Below are 20700 nucleotides of genomic sequence, written 5' to 3'. Positions count from 1 at the left end.
GACATTACATGGCATCAACAGGGTGGCAGCTGGGGTGGCAAGACCTCTACTAGGGGGGGCAGCTGCCACCCCGTGCCACCCCTTCATAGATCCGCTCCTGACTCAAGCTCAATGGGGAACCAGACCTGTGTGAAATTCTGACCATTAGCCTGGCGCGACATCTGGAGTAAAGGCCTCGGGCGCTGCCAGACCCTCGTTTTGTTTACACAAACCTGCAGTATTGAAGCAGAAGCAAATGACATTTTAGCTTCGCTTTAGCTACACAGACTTCTGCTTTATATGTTGTAGGAAAAGGCTATATTTGCTCGTCTGCATCCAGTCACAGAACGATCCCTGCTCTGATCAGTTCTCATGACATTGTGTCCTTCACCTCTTAACGCCTTATTTGAAAGCTAAGACCTACAAAATCATCTAAATGGATCTTTTCCTCATGTTTTTCCTCAATAGTTTCCACTTTAACATCATCTTTTTGTTATATTTTTTGTCATATTTTCATGACAAAAATTAACAGAAATTTTCTTTCTGTTGCTATTTTTTGGGGGCTTTTTTGTTGCGTTATTATAACACATTTTTGACACTCTTTTGTCGATTTTAGATTTGGTATAGCCAAGCTGGCGAAAAAATGCTTGGTTCATTTGGCGGTTAAGAGGTTAAAGCTGCATTATGCAACTTTTTATGTGGACAAAAAAGCATGGGACATCTAATTATAAAGTATTTGTATCAATTTCTTGAACTTAAAGGTTCGTTTTCAACCATATTTGCAAAATTGACTCTGCAAGTTGTGACACATAAACGTATCCTCGTGACAAACTGGAATGCCACAAATATGTTAGGAAAGTTAGGAATGACAAACATTTAAACTAAGTTGCTTCCTCTTTCATTATTTGTAATAAAGGTACAGGGCCTTCAAGTCACGGATGTTGCCCATGATAATGTGACTATTTGTTGGAGGGGCAGACACATATTCAACCAGAGATTAGCCCCTGGCACAATGAAGGGGTACGCCAGACTGGGACAGGGAAGTTGCACTGATAAACTCCTGGGTAAGTGGGTGACACATCTCTACAAACTGCCTGGGTGTCAGAGGCCTGGGTGATGCAAAGGACACCTCTTTCACCTCATTCACAGGCGAACCCCAAACATACAAAAGGCCAAGTTCAAAGGAAGTTCAGCCAAGTCCAATCTAAAACTCCTGCACCGTTTCCCTACACAAGACGCCATCCTCAAAGTGATTGTGACACGCATTGATGAGAGAAAACTGTTTTCAACAATAATGAGCGCTGTGATTTTAAAATATGCTGATTTGGTCAAAGCCAGACAGAACTGTAGCTTAATAAATAATAGCAGCTTACAAGCCTGTGTCACAAGTCTCTTAAAGCGCCACGTAATCATTATTCATTCACTCCACACTCTAAGGCAGGGTTTCTCAACCTGTGGGGTCGGGACCCGCTGGGGGGTCGCGAGACAAATTTGGGGGGTCGCCAGAGCATATAGATAAAATATATATTTTAATATTATTATTATGGTGTCGTGGCATACATGCTATTTTACCAGGGTGCCATTAATTGTTCTAAATTTCATTCATTTTTGTTTTAGCCATTGTTTTTTCTTTGTTTTTTAAGAGTTATATAGGTTAACCTCTTAACTCCCTCCTGAACCGAGACAATCTTTTTCCTCACGTCATCAGATTTTTTTCTCCATCATTTTTTTTGTTGGGTATTCAACTCATTTTTGTAACTTTATCATCATTTTTTTGGTCATTTTTTGTCACGTTTTTGTCACATTTTTCATCACATTTTTGTCAATTTTTTGTCTTTTTTTGGTCACATTTTTGGTCAATTTTTTATCAAATTTTGGCCATTTTTTTGTTACATTTTTGTCATTTTTTTCCGTCAATTTTGTGTCAATTTCTTGTTACATTTTTGCCACTTCATCAATTTTTCGTCACTTTTTTTGTCAATGTTTTCTCACTTTTTTGTCACATTTCCATCGTTGTTTTCGTCTCAGTTTTGTTGCTATTTTCACAGCTTTTTTCCCAGAAGCTTTTGGACTGGGGTAAAGCCAAACTGGAGCAAATGTGCTCGGTTCAGGTGCGAGTTAAGGGGTTCCTGTTTTTCCCATGGTCTGACCCGGGTGGGGGTCACGATCCTAATTAACTGTTATAATGGGGGTCGCGGCTCCGAAAGGTTGAGAACCACTGCTCTAAGGCACTATTCTAGCCACAGCCGCCCTGGGGCAGACTGTCCATTTACCACGTGTTCAGCAAAGGTTCTTGAGTCATCTTCTGTACTCTGTAGTTTGAAGTGTCGAACGTTTCGCCTCTCATCCAAAAGGCTAAAGTTTCAGCTCAGCCCACAGACCATATATAGACCAGTGGGAGGGGTTTAGCTTGGTTAAGTCCCTCCCCTCTGTGAGCTGACAAAGCCTTTTGGATGAGAAGCGAAACGTTTGACACTTCAACTACTAGAGCACAGGAGATGACTCAAGAACCTTCATTGAAAATGGGCAACTCCTGTACGACTGAGAGCCCGCACAGACATCTACCACGTGGCTTTAATGTGTTGTTTGTATCATTGGCATGGTAGCGTAGCGGTTAGCGGGTTCGATTCCCACCTGGACGGGGCCTGTCTGTGTCACCCTGTGTCTGCATAGGTTTCCTCTGAGATCTCCAGGTACCACGGAAAAAAAAACAAAAAAACATGTGCAATAGGTGAATCCTTCAGCCAGGTGTTTCTGACCACCAGCCTGGCTCCACATCTGGAGACGAGTCACTGCCCACTGCTCCCTGTGGATCGTCCAGCAGCTTCCGAAGGGTCAAATACAGAGGAAATATGTCGTTGTGCAGTTGATGTGTAATGACAAATAAAGCATCTTTACCTTTATCACGTCAGCGCCCTCTGCTGGACACTTTTTTTTTGTGTGGCTGCCCCCTAGTGGCTGGAGGGATTATTCTGTTTATGTCTTTAAAAATGCATAACTCCGCACAGGAACAGCTTGGAGACTTACCTTTTTTTGGACATACTTAAGAATTGATGCTCTACAAGTCTCAAATGACGTACTTACACTAAAGCACATTCATTTAAAATCGTCCATTCCAGTCATTCCTAACTTTTCTAAAGCAGGCGTTCCCCCAAAATGGCTTTATTTAGACGCTCAGTGCGCTAAGGTCTTAGTTTCACCCCACAGATGCTTGTTTTTACAATATATGGAGAGAAAAAAACACATTTCTTTTCTTTTTCTTTTTTTTTTAATTACTTTATTGTGTGGTTTTACATTTCAGATGTGTACATTTTTACATTTCTGTTATTACACACAATATTTAGTCTTTTTTATTTATTTATTTTTTTCTCCCCTTGTGTAGCAAATAAAATCAACAAACAAAAGGAGCTAATACATACCTGATGCGCTGTGACAGTGGTTCGAATTCATACATTGTAGCTAGAAAAAAAATTAAAAAATTAAAAAAAAATAAAAAACACAGAGAAAAAAATAATAATAATAATAATTCCTTGTTTTATGATACATCAAAGCTGCCATGTATTTGGAAAAAATGGAAAGGGACTCCCCATCATGGGATTCTAATTCTTAAAATGTGTATATTCTAATATATACTATATATACACCTATATACACATTTTTTATTATCATTATTATTTTTTTTATTATTATTATTTATTCATTTATTTTATGTTACTATATGAATCTGTCTTGGTTGAATAGAGACCATTTGTTTTGGAACTCAGCTTCTTTGTTATTTATTACATGGGTCAATCTTTCCATACGTTGTTTGCTTTCTATAGTTTCGAGCCAGTTCTTAACGTTTGGAAGTTTTATTGATCGCCAATTCCTTTTCATTTGTTTTAATGCTGTGATTCTAAAGATCCAGAAGAGATACTGCACACTTTGTTTTGCTCTTTTTGGTGGTATGCCTATTAATAGATGTTTTGCGTCGTATGTAACTTTATCACCCATCATTTGCTTTATACTTGATATCATTTTGTTCCAGACGTTTACTATTTTTGGGCAAGTAAAGAAAATATGCAAATAGTCGGCTTCTTTCTCCCCGCACTTCCTCCAACAAAAGGCCATATCTTTATTTTTTGAACATTTGGATATCATGTGGGGTGTTTTGAAGAACCTTAATTGGAATTTCCAAGCAAACTCTTGCCAGAACAGCGATCGTATATGGATAACATTTGCTTTGCTACTTTGGTCCCAGTCATCCTCAAAAAAAAACCCACATTTCATTCCACTGCTAAAACATAAACATAAAAAATAGGAACAGGGCCTAAAACCTTTGAATTAGTTTGGTATTACCCAAATCTAAAAGCTTCTTAAAAAGGGTCAAAACAGCGTCAAGAACGAGAAGACAACGAGAGTGACAAAAGTGACATAAAAAAGTGATTCAAAGTGACAAAAAAACTCCACAAAAGAGCAGCAGCAGGGGTTGGGTATAGGGGGTTAAGCTGTCTGTTTTGGATGATCTTGTCTTGCATTCTTGGAAATGTTTTATTTGATTGTTTTCTATTTTGTAACTCAGAAGATTTGACCACATTTTCCCCCATCCCACCGTCAAAACAGGGCTCACACCCATCTCTCCAAATCTCCACTCATAATAGACCTATCACATTTATGCTCTCTGGATAAAACTATGTGAGGTATGAAGCTGCCTCCACCCTGTGCTCATATTTTAGAGCCGTTTTATCGCAGGAAGTCTCCCAACAAAATAAAAGCTGATCCAGTCGACGCCCGAAGCTAAACCATTCTGGGGAGAAAAGAAACCAAAATAAATGAAAACACGTTATGGGTGTCAAAGCACACAACGTATTTTACAACATTAAACCACGCACTGTTGTTTACATCCGCGTAAAAAACAACGACGCTTGCGCGCACCGGGGTTTCGGAAAGGAGGAGGCGGCGCGTAAAAAAAAAAACCTGCGCGGAGCTTGACACCGCTTCACCTTTCTCTGATCCCGGAGGCGGCAGCCAATCAGCGGCATTCGGGGACAACATGAACGGTGTGTGAATATCCACAACGGATACGGGGGCTTCGGGCAAAGAGGAACAAAGGATCCACGGCCGCCCCTCCGCCTCCTTTCGCTTCGCCTTTTTCCAAGAGGATTTACAACGCGCCGCGCTCTCAACGCGTCTCGTCAACTCCTGAACGTAAAAGAAAGAAAGAAAGAAAAAAAGCTTCGCGTTTTGTCCCGTGGCTGGCTTTCGCTGTGGAGGAGGAGGAGGAGGAGAAGAAGAAGAAGAAACTTGGCGTCGTGGTCGGCTGGTCTGGAGAGAGTGCAGAGAGAGGACGTTTGGTTTTATTTTTGAAGTCCCTGGGATCTTTTCTTGGATACGCAGACTTTCACGCGTGGTGAGTCAAAAATGAATTCCGAGTTTGGAACAAAACGCCACAGCTAGAGTGTCGTGACTTTTCACCCCCCTTCTGTTGTCTTGTTCTCGGGCTGCTGCTACAAAAGAAGGGGGGTAACTCGTGTCTCAACTTTGCGTTTGCGTTTTTGCGCACGCCTGACGGTAATTGCCTGGATTGGAGACATCGTGACCAAAACGCGCCGTTGAGTTAAGTCCTTATTACGCGAATTGGCACAGCGTTTGCCTCTGTTTGACCTGGGAGACTTCATGGCAGACTAGTTTGTAACCTGAAACGCGACAATGGACACCCCTGCGCGTGACAAGCTGGTTTTATTAGGAAGTTTTTTGCCTGGGAGTGAAGTTGATCTTTAAAACACTTCCTTCGTATCAAGTTTCCGTGCGCGTTACATTGCTTTCCACTTGGGGCAGCCTTTCTCTCTCTCTCTCTCTTTCTTTCTTTTTTTTTTCTTTCTTTCTAAGCTCAACGGCAGCACGACTCCATCCAGGTGAGCACTTCCCCTTTCATTAGAAAAGCATTAGTCATTCTGAAGTTTGTCAACTGCCAGGACGCGGCGCCAACTGTTTCAGCCTCCCGGGACATTTCGAGGGCCACTGTCCAGCACCAGTGCGAGGAGAGACGGGGCGTGGGAGGACTGGAGCAGATGGCAGGATTGAGGAGAAAGTTATTGGCCCATAACCATATGAAATGGGAGTGCATTTTTTTTTTTTTTTAGCTGTCCTTGTACCGGGTTTGTTACAATTTATCTGGTCCTTTTTGGAGAAATAAGTTTGATTTTTATGTTCATATTGCACTGGTGGATACATTCTGTGGCAGTGAAGTGACAACCCCTCAAGGTAGAAGTTGTTAAGCTGCCATCTGGACTTGGGAGTTGAACTTTATAAATACAAGGCCTTACACTTACACTTGTATTGCCCGTTTACAAGCCTGTGTTGATGAGTTTCTCAGAGCTCTGCTACACTAAAGTCCTCAGTCATTCACAGCATGCCGTGTGGTGGTAAATTAGGCTGTGATCATGATGATATTGCGATATTTCACTAATCCCTTTCAACTAGAGATGCACCAATCCCGCGTTTTTGACACCGATACTGGGGGTTTGAGTATTTGAGGATATTAACCGATACAAAGAGACTTTCTCTGAGTGAAAAAAAAGATGATAGTCCTCTTTTTTTTCCATTTTATGTTCAATAAAGTCTTATCTTTTCTTGTTGGGACTTAAAGATCATCTATGGACATGAGATTTGGGTCATGACCGAAAGGACAAGATCGCGAATACAAGCGGCCGAAATGAGTTTCCTTCGCAGGGTGGCTGGGCGCACCCTCCGAGATCGGGTGAGGAGCTCAGTTACCCGGGAGGAGCTCGGAGTAGAGTCGCTGCTCCTTCATGTCGAAAGGAGCCAGCTGAGGTGGCTCGGGCATCTGTTCCGGATGCCTCCTGGTCGCCTCCCGCGGGAGGTATTCCAGGCATGTCCTATTGGGACAAGGCCTCGTGGAAGACCCAGGACACGGTGGTGGGACTATGTCTCCGAGCTGGCCTGGTGTCACCTCGGGGTCCCCCCAGAACAGCTGGAGGAGGTGTGTGTGGATCGGGAAGTCTGGGCATCTCTGCTGAGACTGCTGCCCCCGCGACCCGGCCCCGGATAAAGCGGAAGAAAATGGATGGATGGACTTAAAGATCTATTAATTAACTAATAGAAACGCATTTAACAAGGGTCACTGGACTTGTCTTCATTGAATAAATATTTGACTGGTGATTTTAAGTTACTTTGATATAACAAACAACAATACAAGCACTTGGCCACTACAGAAGTGGCCGATTTTTATATTAAGCTACTTTGGGTAACCTTTTTCTGACCCATCCACCCATTTTCTTCTTACTTTTCCGTTTCCGGGTCATGGGGGCAGCTGTTGGGAACATTAGAGGTGCATTGTGTCAGTTTTTTATGTGAAACAAAGTTGATATTTGTGCGTGTATGACCTTGTAGTGACCTAATGGCTGTATGAGTGGTCAGCATGGCGCCTTTACTTTCCATCACAGTGGTCCCTTGGACACTGCAGGATCGATTTGATTGGAAGGTTTTCACTGCTGACCGGGCCTCTGACAAGAAAACCTACAAAACAAATGATGCTGGACTGTCCTCGAGACCACTGTGATCAAAAGTGGGTCACTTCAAATATAAACTTTTTTGTTCGCATAAAAAGTTACTTTTTAAATCTGCACTAAAATGGAAATGAATTGGGAAACAACAACAGAATTGAAAGCTGATTCATAACTTGCATTTGTTTTGTTTTGTTTTTTAGACTTTTTTTTTTTTGCAAAGTCAGTCTCAGTCAGATGGAAGACTTGAGTGATTTTGCGATATTTTGTATATTCTCGTGGTACAGATAGCATCACCCAACATTGCGCTACAATATGTTTTGATATGCAGCCCTAGTGGTAAGCTACGGTTGTTGCCACAGCTGCCATGGGGAAGAGTGACGAAAGTGACCCCGGCCTCCATCCACCGCTAGGGCTGGGTACCATTAAATGATACTGGTATGGTATTGGGGGGAAAAAGCAGGTACTGAAAGGAAGAAAAAATAAGTTTTGACGCTAAAGGAAGTACCAGCTCAAATAAATGATGATACACACATTATTGTATCATAATGTGCTGTCAAACAAATATCCTTTGTGCTGCTGATGAAGCTTTTGAATGGGAGGTGAAATGTCCACTTAAACAACCAAGTACAGTTGATGATTTATGAACAAATCGCAGCCTTTGCGGTTAAAATAGTTAAAATGGCGATGACTGCCGGCCCCAGCGTGACAGTAAGAGCCTAGTTACCGGGATGATGGACGGTGACTTGAATGACAAATAGCCGCAGTGCATAGTGACAGACAGCTCCGACACTTCCAAGCCCAGAGGAACTGTCGTTGACCCCACTGGTCTATTTCCACCATCTGGACCCTGCCCTCCCGACCGTGGGCAGCTGACCTTCGAACCCGTCTCGCTGGGAGTCCGGGTGGCACGCATAAATGTTGTACGCCCGGGTCAAAAAGAGCCACTGTCCCACTTTAAATCATGGCAGCTACCCTTGGATAGGCCGGAGGACGGTGCTGAAACTTTACAGGGGGCCACACTGCGGAATATTTGACCTTAAGTATCATTTCTCTGGACCGCAGTCAGGTCTTGGATCAACTGTAGCAGTGTTTCTCCGCTTTCTCCTCGCAAAGCAGATTAGGCAGACAAAAAGCACCAAATGGAGATAATGATAATAATAATGCGGTAAAAACAAGACAAAAAAAGCCATAAAAGATGAACGAAAAATCAACAAAATGGCGATAAAACGTGACGCAAAAGTGACAAAAATGCACTGAAGGGAAAAAAAAGCCATAAAAAGTGACCAACATGGCAACATTGAGAAGAAAAAAATCAGTTTAGATCATTTTTGTAGGTCTTAGCTTTCACATGAGGGGCGTTTAGGCTTTGAGCTCCAGATGAGAAGCTTTTAGATTTTGGGTAAAACTGGAGAAAATCCAGTTTTTCTCCAGTTTGGCTTTACCCTAATCTAAAACCTTCTTGACTGGAGCTTATATTTCACCCAGTGCTGTTCAAGAGATTTGAAAGCAACAAATCTAAACTGATCTTTTCCCTCATATTGTTGCCGTCACTTAACTTCACTTCTGTCACTCTTTTGTTACATTTTTACTTTTTCGCCATTTGGACACTTTTTTCCCCCCCACCATTTTCATCGCTTTTTGGTTGCGTTTTTGTCATAATGTTTGTCTTGTTTTGACACTTTTTTTTTTTTAAAGAAGCCTTGAGATTTAGGTAAAGCCAAAGCTGGAGAAAAGGTTGTTGGTACATGTAGGTGGGGGTTAAAAACAGAGGTTTATCAGTCTCGGGACCAAATGGGGGCAAGTTTGGAGACTAGAGAATATTCTGAGCTAGAAGTGGACTGAGGTCAAGTCTAAATAACTTGGTTAAAAAAAAACACAAATATCATCAGGCTGTGAGAGTTTGACAGCCTATTAACGGTGTAGGTGTCAGAGGAAATCCGGGCGGCTAATGAGCTTTCCTTTTTTTTTTTTTTTGGCAACATTTCTGCCACATTTGTCGTTTGTATCCCAGGTATTTTCGAAAGGTGAGCAATTAGATTAACCATAGTGACAATTATTAATACATTACAACAATTTCTGGGACCTTTTGTTTGGGGAAACGCTGAACCCTAGGAACCAGGCCAGAACTATCCACAGTTAAGAGCAATTATTAAGATTCTGATTCCCTTCCAAAACTGGAATCACAAGCCTTGGAACTAAATCAAGACTAAGAGAGAAGTCGCGTGCGTTTGAGAGCCACCGGATCCAACGGAAAGCTCTCCATGGTGCATTATGGGAATTGTGGTCTCTCAATCATGAAAAATGTAGGCCCCCTCCTCGATGACTTCACCTGAACTGGCTCCAACGCGGCGGATATTGATTGGAACCACTCGAAAGGGTCCCTTATCTGCAGGGGCACAAATGAGAAAGAAAGTGGGTTAGGTCGACGTGAGGGCACTGGGTCGCCACCATCGTGTGGCGGGCTGGGCTTTCGTATTATCTTCTGCTCTGCGTTTGATCAGGCTGCCGACTCGTAAACGAAGATGAAACCACACAGAGCTATTTCGGTCAGCCTAAATAGGGCAAATATTGATTCATTTTTTTATTGTGGAAAATCAACATAATTGTTTTCTGTGAAAGCAACGCTCCTTTCGAACACGTCGACCTCGTATCTAGGGACGCCAACGGGTCAAGTTTCTTGCGCGTCCTATCATCTAACCAGATTTTGGCAATGGGCAAACCAAACCATTGTCGAGAGCATCCAAACGTGTTTAGACTTTTGATTTGAGTTTGAACCCGGCACACATAGATAGGGCTGGGTACTAGGGTGTTCCTATCCCTTCCTCCAACCCAGCATTTGGTGTAACTATATATAGAGACTTGAAAATTGAATAATATTCAGGACTTGCCCAGTGCTGCTGAAAATCTGAAAAATGTGTTGATTTTTGTAAATTGCCATTAACTTTCATCAGTCTACCCCAGGGGCAGAGCAGCTTATCACCACTGAGTATAGATACAGACGGCATCTCGTCATAGAAGGGGGCGTGGCTTCGCCGAGGGGGAAAATAGAATCTTTAGAGAAACACAATTTTCCACTCTTTTTAGCCATTTTCTGGTGGAATATGAACTTATTTATCACACATAGATTAAGTCAAATGTAAATCGGGCCCATATGGATATTTTGTCGCAACAGATTGTTCAGTAGAAGTGAAAAAACGGCAGTTGTAGCTAGCACTAGCTAACCGTTAGCATTAGCCCGATGCTAACATGTAGCATTAAGTTAGCATTCTCCGTTATTCATGAATTTTTGGGCTGTTGAACCACTTTGCTCCGACTGTATCTATAGATACAGACGGCATCTCTGGAATCGTCCATATATGGTCATTTTTGAAAACATTTAAGGGGGAAAACAATTTGGAGAAATATCTAAACTTTCTCTAATTATTCAAAAACTACTTTAACAAATGCTGAATTATGAATAAAGTTTTCTACTAAATAAAGATACAAAGAAATGGGGAGGAGCAAAGTGGTTCAACAGCCCATAAAACAAATAGCGGAGAATGCGAAATATGATGCTACATGTTAGCATCAGACTAAAGCTAACGGTTAATTAGCGCTAGCTGCAACTGCCGTTTTTTCACTTCTACTGAACAATCTGCTGTGAAAAAATATCCATATGGGCCTGATTTACACTTGCCTTTACTTATGTGTGATGAATAAGTTCATATTCCACCAGAAAATGGCTAAAAAGAGTGAAAAATTGTGTTTCTCTAAAGATTCTATTTTCCCCCTCGGTGAAGCCACGCCCCCTTCTATGACGAGATGCCGTCTGTATCTATCGCGTGAATGAACAATGACAACAGGGTGGTGCTTGTATAGTGTAAGTCATTAAGTGTTCAAGGTGTTGTTCAACTTACCGCAATGGTCAAGATGGCGTCATTGCAACTGCTGATTGGTGAAATGGCAAGACTGGACTGATCTTGCACTGGGATGGCACAATTGTTGAAGGCTTCACTGGTCCTGGTTGAGAGCATGTCGATCGTCTTCCAATTGTGGTCTCGGGACAGAATGAGGTGAAGCTGCAGTCAATCCCAAAAACTTGACAATGGAACCGCAGTTACCATCTCACAGGCAGAGACGGTAAGCGTGGATGAGTGGGGATTGTGGAATCGCATCCAGAGCCTGTGCTTTGATACCACAGCTACAAACGCTGGATGTCAGAAGAGCCTCCTGCAGTCTGATCCTCGCGAATAGGGACATCAGGAGACACATAAAGGTTGCTCAGTCTGAGGTTAGTCGACGGCCTTGCTGAGCGTGGAGTCGCTTTAATGCAAGAGTTCAACTGTTCCTTGACACACAATGAAGAGCAAAAGCATTTTTTTCTGGTTGAAGATCACTGAAGCAAACACTCAGCACCTACAAAGTCTGCAGCTATAGGTTTGAAGCAGTCCACATCATCTGCTGACATGGGTTAGTGGCACTGACGCATTCTGACAATAGAATATTTATATTCTTGCAATGAATTACAGGGATTGTCACCAAGAACTCGGTGAACCGTACTGTTATAACAAAAGAAATGTGCATTGTACAAGACTGTAATAAAGGTCAGATGGAAGTCTGTAGAAATGTACCGCCCAACAGAAGGTTGGTCAGCTCTCGTCCAGGACCAGTGAAGCCTCCCATTTTGGGAATGGCTGCAGTGTGGTATCGAAATTAAGTTTTTTTTTCTTTAGGGACCAAGTTTTAATGCCTGTTGGGTCCAGGGACAGCACTGAAGGAAGTGACTTTCAGCTCAAATAAAAGATGCACAATTTAAAGAAATGGTCTTCTATGGCATACATTAACAGTATTTTTCTGTTTTATGGTTCTAGACGAGAAATATTTTAGTATTCATCTTATTGTATTGACAGTCGGGTCGATGGCGAAGTCCGTTCATGAAGTCAACACGACGCTGTTTCTCTGCGTGGCTTAAAAACAGCTTTTGTGTCTGTGTAGTAGCTGATTTTCTCTTGACGTCCCGCAGTTCTGGTACACCCAGCCCTTAACACGCATAATCTTCATTTTGTAGTAATTGTACTTGTGCAAAATAGTAACTTAAGTCGGTACCATTACTCTTACTTGAGGAAATATTTTGGCTCATGCTTGTATGTCATGTCGAACAACTCGCCAACCAAAAAGCGCTCTCACCCCATCACCAATGATTTTCCCTGACCCACATAAAGCAACGGCGTTTAACAATATCTTCCATCTTTAGGCCATCTCTCAAAGTTGACGTATTGTGATATCAAATGTGCAAAGCTTTGTCCGTTGAATTTACATGAAGCCATAGATAAAGCGACACTTCCCTTCACGCCGTGGCGCGGTTTATCTAGCCAGCGGCCTTGGTGCTCGAATGCTGTGCGGTGTGCTACTTTGATTACATAATCTCCACTATAAGCAAGGGCCTGATATAGCACTTTAGCTTGCCTCTATTCTCGAGTCTTATCAAGGTGTCTGTTTTCTGTCGTTGGGCCTATCAGCCAGAGCAGTTGCACATATTGCAGATAACATCATGGGAAAACCGCATTAGCAGGTGATGGATTTCCCAAACCATCTCTTGAGCTGCCCGCCGGGTTGCAGCTTTAAGTCTGGCTGCCAGCTGCTCGAGTTTCCTTTTTTTTTTCTCTTTTTTTTTTTTTTAAGAGTACCTAGCCGGAGGATTAGCCGTCTGTTTCACCCAGGACCTGGAGGTATGCCACCCAGACGCACAGGGAACATGCAAACTCACGCAGTCCAGGATAGAAACATGGGAATTTCCTTCCTCCTGCCTGCATGCGGCTTAATTGACGACAGATGCCCTCCCTCAAACCACTCTTTTATTTTATGGTAATGGCTACAATAACCATTACTAAGGCTGGGTAACTTTCTATTTCTTTCAATACCATAGGCTGCTTTTACCGCACTTGCCTGAATTCTTTTCCCCCCCCAAATATCTGTTCTATATGTTTCATTATTCAGAGGCAGAAAACAAAGATGATGATCATACATTCTGTTAAACAATAGTTTTAAAGCAGTACTAAGTAACGTGTTTACCTTAATAAATCCTTTTCGTAGTCCCTGTGGGGGTAATACAAGTGTTTATGGGATGATTGGAGGGTCTTTCATCTCGCCCTGGTGTAAACCATGTTTGCAACTTGACTGCCACCGGTCCGGAGGAACCAATACACACTAATGGGATCACGAAGAAGAAGCTAACATGCTAACGGGCAAAGCTAACTGCGGGCTAACGTCACTTTAAACAGTATTTACAGCAAAGTTTGAGTGAAAAAAAAAATTCCATTGTATAATTGAATGCACAGTAACCCTCTCTCCCTTCGCCTTTCCTGTCAGCGTAGTATTTACTCTCCAAGACAATTAATAAGTTAAAAAATCGTAACTTGCTACGACACCTGCAGTTGCGCTTATGGCCTCTAGGGGGAAGAGTTACTTAGTACTGCTTTAAGTAATTTTGAATATTTATTTGAGCTGGAATGACAGAATTAAGGGCTGTCTTAGAACCAACCAAGCATCAAAACTTGCCAACTATCCATCCATTTTCTTCCACTTTTTGTTGTTGTACAAAACTACTGGTACTCAAACTTTCTACACTTAGTGATTTTTTTGCAATATGTTGCACAGCCTTACACTCAGTTTCTCAGTGTTGGTGAGAAAACTTTCAAATTGTATTTAGTCATAGAATACTGAATACTTGCCTAAAAATATATTTTATAACACACTCTGGTACTTTGTCCAGTTAGTGTTGTTTTCTGAATACCTTCACATTTGCTTCATACCTATGCACATATGTTTTGTTCTTGCGCATATGCCACATGTTTTCATTTGCATTATTAATGTATAAATGTAGCGTATGTGTTGCCCCGCCCACAGTGACCTTATTTACCACTAATTAAGAATGCAAAAAAAGCCCCACCAGGAACGCAGCTTGGATCACTACACTTTTCCCTGGCTGTTTTGATCTTTTCTCTCTCGATATTCCTTTTGATTTGAGGAAAGTCACCGTATTCTCTAAGTACCCTCAAATGAAAGAGTAACTTTCCCAGAATACTATTCCTCATGATGAGCTTTTAAAATGTGTTTTCTACCCAACACTGCGTATGCTTTTCAGATCAAGTATGTACCACCTCCTCAAACGCCTGAGCTTCTACGCTTCACCGAACCAAGATCAAGATCCAATCAGGACTAAACTGGAATAGCTTTTGGCTTAACTCAGCGTAAACAAGGTTACAACATAACAAAATGAGGAGAATTGTGACTAAAGCTGAACTTTTGGACATTTTTTCCGTGGCCGTTTCTCACTTGGTTGTTGACATTGTGCCCACCCAGTATTCCAATACCCATTACCTCCTCTACTGTACAGCCCGTGTGTGAACGGTCCGCTGGAGCTCGCCGGAGTGCCTGATGCTGACTCAGCGAATCGTTCGATGTGGCGAAATCCCATTAGGAGCTCTCCGGAGTTGAGCCGATGGGGCCACGCCTGCGCTTTACGGGACGGCGGGTCATCTTTAACGGCTGTGTGTGTGTGTGTGTGTGTGTGTGTGCCCCTCAGTAACACAATCTCATCCCGGTAAATCCAGCTGCGCCCGGAGTCGGAACACGCCTCGGCCGCTTCTAAAGCCGTTTTTGAGATGACTGAGTGGCGAGGGTAATTGCTTTAAAAGATGTTGCTGCAAGACTCTGCTTCTTACGGTTCAGGTTTCTTTGTGACTCAGTGAGGCGGTGTGTGTGATGTGTTGCAATGTAATATGCTTCGAATCAAGTCAAATACTGTACATCTTCCTATTGTCCTGAGACTGCACTTTGACACCTTTGCTGCAGATTACTTTCATAAAAAAAAAAAAAACCTTTTAGAATATTGTTAAATACAAGACTGGAAGGTTTGGAGTCTGCAGGAGCGACTGAAATGGAGATACTGTTGCAAGAGTAAAAAGAAAGCCCATTTTGAGAAAAAGGACCCTAAAGTTTTGTACCGTCTGTGCATGCACCTGTAGATTTCTCCCGTCTTTAGGCCTTCGGCTGTCTTACTGAAAGGAAATGACCATATTTGGATTACAGCGTCATCTTGGTTCCTTTTTGGTTTCGAACTGTCAATGTTTGATGTTAGGGAGAACTATACAGACGTCGTATCTCGACATTGACTATACTGTGGGGAAAAATCTCACCTGCCGTGTCTCGCCTTTTTTAAAACTCAAATTGTATGATTCTTCCTTTCTTTTACTTCATTTGAGAGCATGTGCTTGTACTTTATACTCCAACTGGTGCAAACACATTTTATTTTCGTTCAATGACCCTCCTCCTGTTCCGATTACAATAATGCCGGTAAAAGAACAATGGCATTGTCAGTCTCTTCTGTTTGACCTGGTTGGATAAACGCTGCACAATCCTTCTCACAAACGTTTTGAAATCTGTGCGAAAGGACAGAACTTGATTAGAATTTTCAGTTGGCTCTTCCTTTCTCCTGCATTTTGGTGAAATATGTACATTTCCCACTATCGAGGTCTTTTCCCAAACTGCCCCGAGATTAAGGCGAGACACGGCAGGTGAAAGCATTGACTTTTCACACAGTGCTTGAAGTGTTGATATAGTACATTGTGGAAAAAATGATAAAACAAAACAAAACGACCTCTATGTAAATTGGTTTCACAATTTGAAGCCTTATCCTAGATTTCGGAAACTTCAAGTTAACCTTGAGTGTGCCGTGATAAGGTTAATGAACCGGTCGTGGCGTAAGATGGGCATCCCAGTCACACTGCGATAGCTCTGTCACTATAGATTAAGTTCGAAAGGCGACCTCTTCTCAGACGCGCACGCCGCCGCTCGCGTCGACAGACCCCTGCGCTGTGTCCAAGTCAAGTGGCAAAGTCGAACGTTGTCGCCAGTTTCCGCTGATTGATGGGACGGGAACTGCACCAAATTGGGTCTTGACTCGAGTTTGATTTGTTTCTGTTGTGGTCCGTCCGCCTGGTTTGCAGTTTTCACATGAAGCTTTGAAGGGTCGGCTACGGTAAATTAGGTTCAAATTCTTGGCAATTTCAGTTTTCTTATTGGTCTGGATAAAGTGAGGTGAAACGGCAAGTGAAAACATTGACTTTTCACAGTGGTCAACGTTGAGATTTTTAGCTAGTTTCCTTCCTTTCGGCGGTCCCTCCTCTTTGCCATGCGTATCCATTCATAAATATTGAGGCGAAAAATCAAACCATCAAATCATTACCTTCAGCACGCTCTGGGGCGGTTTGCAGCCGAGCGGCCGGGATGAGGATCCGCACCTCCAAATCCGAGGCCATGATTCTCCCCTAGAAAAAGGTGGCTTCCCCTCTACAGGTGGGTGGGACTCCTTGCCTCAACTGGAGGAGTTCAAGTATCGCGGGGTCGTGTTTGTGAGTGAGGGACATATGGAGCGTGAGATCGACAGACGGATCGGTGCGGCGTCAGCAGTGATGCGGTCGCTGTATCGGACTGTTATTGTGAAGCGGGAGCTGAGTCGCGGAGCAAAGCTCTCGATTTACTGGTCGATCTATGTTATTACCCTCACCTATGGTCATGAGATTTGGGTAATGACCGAAAGGACAAGATCGCGGATACAGGCGGCCAAGATTAGTTTCCTTCGCAGGAAACTCATTTTGGAGCTCAGTTACTCGGGAGGAGCTCGGAGTAGAGTCGCTGCTCCTTCACGTCGAAGCTGAGGTGACAAGGGCATCTGTTCCGGATGCCTCCTGGTCGTCTCCCTTTGGTGGTGTTCCAGGCATGTCCTATTGGGAGTAGGCCTCGTGGAAGACCCAGGACACGGTGGTGGGACTATGTCTCCGAGCTGGCCTGGTGTCGCCTTAGGGTCCCCCCAGAACAGCTGGAGGAGGTGTGAGTGGTGTGAGTGGATCGGGAAGTCTGGGCGCGACCCGGAAGAAGACGGATGGATAAATAGATCATTCAAAAACTAAACCAGTTAAAAAAAAAAAAAAAAAAATCTTTAACTGATTAATCAACAAAATAATACCATAAATGTAAACCTTAGATTTCAGTGCTGGAAATATATATTTTGGCAATTTTTATAAATAAATTGTTGATTTTTATATGAAAGCATATGACTAATGACAGAAAACAATGCTTTTACCTTGCAATCAAAACCTGCATTTTAGTATTCATGCCAGTAATCTACAGTATCTCTAAGATGTTGCCTCAGCATTCAGGCACACCCAAACTATTGTTTAGTATAAAACATCTCGTGCATAATTGTGGGCACCTTGGTTTTGACATTTGCCGTTTTTTTTTTAACTTGAAACCATTTCTGCGTATGGAAGGACATGCTCGAGTCAAGGATTGTGTTGGTTTTCCGCGTCGTCCTTTGCTTGGAGCGCCCTCTACCCGTACAAGCTTTAGTTTCTCTCTCTCTCTCGACCCACGTGTCAAAAGTGTAAGCGTGGATCAGAGAGGGCCTGATTGTTGCGTTTTCCTGGAGACGATTGCTGCGTAAACAGAGCCTTCGCCTCCTGTTGAGACTCGGCGAGTGATGTGTTACTGTGGCTGTCAGGTGAGAGATGTTTGCCCAAGATTGGATTCTCTGTCGGCTCCTCAAACAAACGATGTCTGCCCCCCCCCCCCCCCCCCCCCAGCCACAGGAGACGGGCGAGGGAAGAGGGGGATGGCGGAGAGGAGGAGGAATCATTGATGGCCTGTAATCATCACATTTATTCACACATTTGTTTAGGTTATATTTATTTCTTCTAAGTACATTTTAGAAGCTGATTTGTATTTCCCAGCTTTTTTTTTAACTTGCAGACGTGATGCCTGTATACAAATATATCTTTAATAAAACTCTAGATAGGACATGGCCACAATAACACGTTGGAGCGAATGGCTATTCTGGCGGCCATCTTGTGACTGGTCCTTCTATCCCAGAGCAATTTATTCAAATGGGAAACTTTTTCCTGATATCTAATTTTAGTTATTTCTTTTGATAATGGTGGCCGACCTTATGTCCTATCTGTCTAGAAAATAACGTCTTTGCCTCCTATAAAAGTGTAATAACATTTGAAAAAGCTGCAGAGACTTTAGCGGCATTTGTTCATGGATTTTCCTCAGTGAAACTCTTCAAATCAATCACTTTTATTTATATGAAATGGCCTATAACATTTGTTCCCTACTTTAAAACAGTATTTCTATGCGTTTTAACACGACATGACCAATATTCATTGAACATGGGACAGTGATGCTATAGATACAGACGGCATCTCTGGAATCGCCCATACATGGTCATTTTTTAAAACAGTTAAGGGGGAAAACAATTTTGAAAAAATGTATATTTTCTCTTAATTATTCAAAAAACACTAACAAATGCTGAAATATGAACATAGTTTCTACTAAATAATGATACAAAGACATGGAGAGGAGCAAAGTGGTTCAACAGCCCATAAATACATAAATAACGGAGAATGCTAACTTGATGCTACATGTTAGCATCGGGCTAATGCTAACGGTTAGCTCGTGCTAGCTACAACTGCCGTTTTTTTCACTTCTACTGAACAATCTGCTGTGAGAAAATATCCATATGGGCCCGATTTACACTTGACTTTATTTGTATGTGATAAATAAGTTGATATTCCACCAGAAAATGGCTAAAAAGAGTGAAAAATTGTGTTTCTCTAAAGATTCTATTTTCCCCCTCGGCGAAGCCACGCCCCCTTCAATGACGAGATGCCGTCTGTATCTATGAATGCTAACCACCGGAAAGCTAGCCACTGAACCCTGGGAATGAATGGAGAGAACTGCTGATATGGCTAAACAACACGATTTTAAAAACAAAACGTTTCGAAGGAATGACCTGATCCAGACTGAGATACGAGACTTGGAAGTATTAGATGAGTGTATCTCACATTTTGCCGTTGAATCAGTTAAAATGTTGCCCTTGGTTTTGCTATTGGGGTTAGCTTCGCATGCCAGTCACAAGATGGCCGCCACGTCAAATGAGCGTCATGTCTGATCTAGAGTTTTATTAAATGTATGACACTGATGTAACGTGTGACATTTCTGACATACCGTCCTAGGAATAAAGTGGTCTTGGCATCGATGGTTTGGCTGAGGAAATATAGTCTCAACAAAACGAGAATATTGCTAAAAAAATAACCCATTTGTTTCAGTTCATCTTCCCACTCAGTTGTTTAACTGTATCGGTATCCTCATTAGCTAACCGCTAAATGGCAGCTAGTCATCCTGGGGTCCTTCTTAAAAGATTACAATGACATACTTTTGCGATATGGTATGAATTTGCATTTGATTTACAGCGTCAACAGAAATGTAGTGAAACACGGAGTCATTATGCAATCCCGGAATAACATGGGGACATCTTTTTAAATGTGTATTGACTTTGTGCTCTGCGTGTGCTAACTGAGAGCTGATTCCAGTTGCCTGTTGCTCTGTAAATCACTGTGGACTTCAGGGAATTTGTTTTGGGCCGAGGAAGATTTAAGTTTTCGGCACCTTAGCCTTTTCTTACAATTTGTGTTTTGGACTATGTCAATCTCAAAATATGAATCACTTTGGTCGGCCATTTGCCAACTAGGAAAATCAGCTGAAGTATTTCAACTAGTAATCTCAGTGTGAGACGTACATGTATCAAGATTAAAGGGACTATAGAGAGTTTAAAAATGTAAAAAAATATGTTTTTTTCCTCCCCCTACATGTTCAGGAATTGTCCTAATGTGTAGAATGAGCTCAGACCTGTTCACCACAACTGCCTCTAAAATCCTGCGCTGTCACTCAAAAAGTTATTACTTCGGGTCAGAAGTGCCGTCATGCACGAGCTTAATTTAGAAGGTACAGTTACGCGTAGGACCTGAGGTGGCAGTAGCGAGTATAAAGTGGCCAACTTGCATCTAGCCCCTTTTAAGAACAGATCTGCACGATTCCGGTTTACACTTTGTCTAATAGTTCGATGCAGTGTGCGCCATTCCAGTGGTTCTCAACCTTTTGGAGCCGCAACCCCAATTATAGCCATAAATGGGGTTCATGACCCTCACTCACCTTTGTTGGGTCACACCATGGGATACAGGGACATTAGCCTATATCATTCTTATAAAAAATGGCTAAAAAATATGTCAAATTTAAGAACAAATGGCTCATGCATTCTACAATAAAATAATACTAATACAATAAATAAAAAAAGTAATCTGCACAAACACATTTTTCTCGCGACCCTCGCAGGGGC

The 20700-nt window shown here is 42.4% G+C and overlaps 1 protein-coding gene across 1 annotated transcript in view; it reads left to right on the top strand.

The window, feature by feature from the left end:
- Positions 1 to 4940: 4940 nt before the first annotated feature.
- Positions 4941 to 20700, top strand: part of LOC306965608 (SPRY domain-containing SOCS box protein 4-like) — a 71630-nt gene continuing 55870 nt past the window's right edge. Inside the window, exon 1 of the mRNA XM_079560124.1 lies at positions 4941 to 5368. The gene's annotated coding sequence lies outside the window, so the exon portion shown is untranslated. The remainder of the gene's footprint in view (positions 5369 to 20700) is intronic.

The sequence above is a fragment of the Gobius niger genome, assembly GCF_951799975.1.
Source record: "Gobius niger genome assembly, chromosome: 1".
Classification (NCBI taxonomy): domain Eukaryota; kingdom Metazoa; phylum Chordata; class Actinopteri; order Gobiiformes; family Gobiidae; genus Gobius; species Gobius niger.
The sequence above is the reverse complement of the archived record's forward strand: the minus strand, read 5'-3'. Positions and strand labels throughout refer to the sequence as shown.